Source organism: Eumetopias jubatus, unplaced genomic scaffold (assembly GCF_037043125.1).
Source record: "Eumetopias jubatus isolate StellerSeaLion01/CBP00866 unplaced genomic scaffold, mEumJub1_p1.0 scaffold_11, whole genome shotgun sequence".
In the NCBI taxonomy this organism is placed as follows: domain Eukaryota; kingdom Metazoa; phylum Chordata; class Mammalia; order Carnivora; family Otariidae; genus Eumetopias; species Eumetopias jubatus.
This window is the reverse complement of record NW_028274817.1, coordinates 73941640-73946680: the sequence shown is the minus strand read 5'-3', so window position 1 is coordinate 73946680 and position 5041 is coordinate 73941640. Positions and strand designations below refer to the sequence as shown.

Sequence of the window (5041 nt, the reverse complement as noted above, 5' to 3'; positions counted from 1 at the left end):
CAAGATAGGGATTACTATCCCCATTTTACAGATTAAGAGGCTTGTACTCTATAATGCTTCTTTTCCTGGAGGATAGGAGGAAGCCTGAGATAAAGGTACCAGGGAAACTTCAGAGCCCACAAGCTATTGTTTCATTATTTAGAAAGTGACCTTAGGCAGCATGTATGAAACTACTGTCTTCCACCATAACTTGTCTAATAATACTGTAATAGTGACTAACCTTCACCAAGCACTTGCTAGGTAGTGTTCTGAATGTTTTACATGGATTAATTTATCTCATCTTCACAAAAACCCTATGAAGCCAAAAGCACTGGAATCATCCTTGCCTCTTCTTTTTCTCACATCTCACATTCAATCCCTCAGCACAACTGATCAGCTTTGTCTTCAAAATATACTATGAATCCCCCAACTTCTCAGCACATTCACTGCAACTACACTGTTGCAAGCCACCATCACTTTTCAGCTAGATTACTGCCATAGCCTACAATTGGTCTTGCTCTTGACCTTACTCCACTCCAGTCAATTCTCAGTACAGCAGTCAGAGTGATCCTTTGAAAATGCCAGTCAGCTCAAGTCTGTCCAAACCATTCCAATGGCTGGCTTCTAATTCAGAGTAAAAGCCAAAGTCCTTAACAATAGCCTACACTCCACCCAACTCCATCCCACCTCCACCACCCTACCCTTATATCTCTAATCTCATCTACCATTGCCCCTTGGCCACCATATCCAACCACATTGTCCTCTTTGCTGTTTGTTCCAACACTCAAAGCATTCTCTAGACTCAATCTTTGTACTTGTTCCTTCAGCCTGGACAATTCTTCCCCAGATATCTGCATGGATCCTTCCCTCACTTCCTCTTAGTATCTGCTCAAATTTTACTTTATAAGAGAGAACTTTCCTAAAACCCTAATATAGAGTAATGGAATTGCTAGGGTCTTTTGGACTTTTCCTCAGCACCAGCCCTCAACGACGTGAGGTGGGATGTGGGGGTCAGTAGATTTAAGACCCTCAGCTGTGCTCTCTGTGGGGGAGCCACTCTGGCCCCCATACCTGAGTGGTAGAAGTAAGGTTCAGTCAGCTCATCTCTTGGGGGATTTCTCATTCCTTACTCTTAAGATGGGCAAGAGTCACTTCATGAACTCAAACCAAGTACTCCCAGGTAAAAGGTCTCTCTGATTACACTTAACTGCTGGAATCAGCCTGAATTTATCTCTGGGGCCAGAGATGTTATTCTGCGGCCCAGTGAGAGATTCAGGGCTCCCTGATGCCATCCTCAGCTCTCTCTCAGAGGTTACTTAAGGTCACGTGGGGGAATGCTGACACACCTTGGCTGTGTCTGAGAAAAGCCAGGTCAGCCTCTAATTCTAGAGTTCGATGCAGGCAGAGTGACCACTCATGTGAGATATAGACACACTGGGGACTTTAAAGCCCCTCTGGAGACTAGGAACAGAGAGCAGAAGCAGAGACTGGAGGCTCCAGGAGATACTGAAGTGTATGGGGCCTTCCCTATGGAATCCAGCATCTATAGGGATGTATGTACCTGGACAGGATACCAAGATCAGCTCCTGGTGCCCTTTCATCAGCTTTTGTGATATGTATAGATAACCATGCCCATAGGTGTCTGAAGCAATGGCATATACAGTCTTGGATCTTCTGAATTAGAAAGGTAGGACATATAAAAGAGCTCCTCCTAGCCCTGGGATTTTTCAAAGTTCAGTTGGGTCATAGTTTAGTTCAACAGTCTTTTTTTTTAAGATTTTTATTTATTTGTCAGAGAGAGAGAGAGCACAAGCAGGGGGAGCACCAGAGGGAGAGAGAGAAGCAGGCTCCTCACTGAGCAAGGAGCCCAATGTGGGACTCAATCCCAGAACCCCGGGATCATGACCTGAGGCCAAAGGCAGATGCTTGATGACTGAGCCACCCAGCATCCCAGTTCAACAGTCTTTTCTTTGATCCTTAATCATCTTTCTTTTCACCTGCCCAAGATGGCTATTTCAAACTTACTCCTCTTACTCAAGCACCTAACACTAATATAGCCTATTCAGAACTCTTAGTAGGTAAGACTTCTCCAGTTTCACTGAAACCATAGAACAGCACCAGGCTAAAACCCTTTAAACAACTTCTGATCCCTCCACCTTCAAGCTTATTCTTGTCTTTTATATGAGAGTTCCTTTCTATTCTAGACTAATCTCTCTATCTGTGCTTACTTCCCCCATCTACCCTGCTTTGCTTTATCTGGCATCTTCACAGTCCCTCTTTCTCTGAATCATTCCCCTAAATGCATCAATTTTTGAGCCAAGATTCTGGAAAGGGTTTTCCATAGTTATTGCTTCCATATCCTTACCCCCATCTCTTAATTTTTAAATTCATTACATTCTGATCTCCTCAGGATCACCCATGAATTCCTTTACTGTCAAACCCATGGCTTCTTCCTGTCTTATTTGAATTCTCCAAAACATCCAAAATTACGTTGTTGTTGTTGTTGTTGTTGTTGTTTTTCCTTACTAACTCTTGACTTTCAAGGAATCCATATCTCCTGGTTTCATTCCTTTCTTTATAACTTTTCCCAGATTCTCCTTCTCCATTTATCCCTCAAATGCTGAGGTTTTCCAGAGTGTACCCCCCTCCACATTGCCATTCTTTCTTGATTCTAATTTTTCTCACTGGAACTTATGTGTCAGAGATCTTACCTGTCATCTGACTGGTTAATTCTCTCACACAAAACAGAACCTAAAGTATACTAAGGGTTCAATATATCGGGCGCCTGGATGGCTCAGTTGGTTAAGGGTTCAATATATCTTTGTTAAATAAATGAGTGAAAAAATAATTGAATGGAGAATGTTTACCTTTGAATTCACCCTTCTTTCTTTCTTTCTTTATTTTAATTTTATTTTATTATGTTAATGAACTCCCTGGCCCCAGGTAAGGGACCATACAAAGAAGATAGCCAAAAAAAAAAAAAAAAAATCCATGCCTGCACCCAAAATACTAACAACAGCCAACACTTGATCAGCACTTGGATTAACTCTGTATGTCAGGCCTTGTGCTAAGGGTTCTACATGCAATACCTCATTTAATCTTTAAAATTACCCTATGAGGTAAATATCATATCCTTCCTATTTTATAGATGAAGAAATTGAGTCACAGAAATGAGAGGTAATTTGTCCATGGGGCCACAGCTCCTCGTTAGTATAGTGGTTAGTATCCCCATTTGTCCATGGGGCCACAACTAGTGACAACTGACTCAAGACTCTCAAGAATAGCTGATGCCTGAATTATTCACTATTACACTCAAGAGTAGAATCTTTCCTTCCCAATCTGAGGCTCTTCCCATCTTCCCTGGACAGCTATTCTAAACCACTACCTTTTTTTTTTTTTAAGTCCTTACTCTGGCAGTTAATTCCCGGTCTAGAAAATGGACTCCTGTCCTCTTTATCAAAAAACAAAACAAAACAAAACCAAAACCAAACTAAAACAAAACAAAATAAGGCTGCTTGCTGTGCCGGCCGCGCGCTCCCATGCGCCCCCTGTAGCCATGCCTCACAAAATCGAGGAAATCAAGGACTTTTTGCTCACGGCCAGGCGAAAGGATGCCAAATCCATCAAGATCAAGAAAAATAAGGATAATGTGAAGTTTAAAGTTCGGTGCAGCAGATACCTTTACACCTTGGTCATCACGGCCAAGGAGAAGGCAGAGAAACTGAAGCAGTCCTTGCCCCCAGGTTTGGCAGTGAAGGAGCTGAAGTGAACCTGGCCCACTGATTTGAACTGTATTAAAGTTTTAAAAATTCTTAAAAAACAAAACAAAACAAAAAAACAGATTCTGTTAGACATGAAGTCCCTCCATCCCCTCCCCTTATGCTTATAATGTTGTCTTTCTCTTCAGCCACTCTGGTTTTTCCTCTGGGAGGACAGGAAAAGAGCATGAGCATCTTCCCCTTCCCCTGCCCCTTATGGACCATTCTTCATTTTTTAACCTCTCTCTCATTGATATCTTTAGTATTCACCTTCCCTCCTGTGTCCAGCCCTTCTATCCACAAACATATTCAAATTCCTCCCACTGCAAAATAAAATCAAACCTTCTTCCACACTGCCTCTTCCTCAAATAACAGCCTCCTTTTTCTTTTTTTCTCAGCCAAATTTCTGGCCACAGTAATCTCCATTCACTGTTTCCATGTCTTCACTTTCCTTTAGATTCCCAATCTACTGCAGTCTGGCTCTATTTTCTCTCCTCGAGTCACAAGTGACCTCTTTCACTGACAAATTTTAAGGAAAATTTTCACTCATTTTTAAAATTTATTTACAGTGTTTTTTTTTTTTCCAGTGTTGGTCACTGTTTTCTTTAGGAAACTATTTCTTTTGCTGGAAAACATCATGGTCTCCTGGCTTCCCTCTATATCTCTAACTCCTCATTCTCAGATATTGTCACTGAATATTCTCTCTTACCTCACTCCATGACATTGTGAGGTTGGGGCCCTTACATTTTATACATATGATCTTAATTACCCATAGAACAACCTTTTGAAGTAGGTATGATTTCCCTTATTTTGCACATGTGGCAATTTAGGACCAGAGAAGTTAAGTGAATTTCCCAAGGGCACCCAGCCAAATACAAGCTTAATTCAGAACTATAGCCAGAGCCTAACTCAAGCATGCCACATCATGCTGTCTTGCTCCAGTGAATAAGGACATGGCACAGCATTAAAGTGGCTTTGGTTTTTGAATTGGGATCCTAGGTCTATCACTTACTAATCTGTGTTCTGTGTGATCGTAAGCAAGTACTTTAATCTCTCACAGCCTCAGTTCCCTCATTTAGAAAATATGAAAAGGAACAAGGTGGCTGGGAATATTAAAGAGGAACATTATGTGCTTCCTAACCCAGTTCCAGATACAGGAATTTAATAACTGAGATCTGTTAGGATGGTAGTTATAATGATGACTATAGTTATTAATCTTTTGTCCCCCAACTAATTTTCCCACACTTTCATCTAAACTTATTATTCTAATTTTTGTCACTAGTTTCTGTTTTGTTTGTTTTGCC

At 41.3% G+C, this 5041-nt stretch overlaps 1 pseudogene; it reads left to right on the top strand.

The window, feature by feature from the left end:
* The first annotated feature begins 3535 nt into the window (after positions 1 to 3535).
* On the top strand, positions 3536 to 3791 carry LOC114226490 (large ribosomal subunit protein eL38 pseudogene; annotated as a pseudogene).
* The last annotated feature ends 1250 nt before the right edge of the window (positions 3792 to 5041 follow it).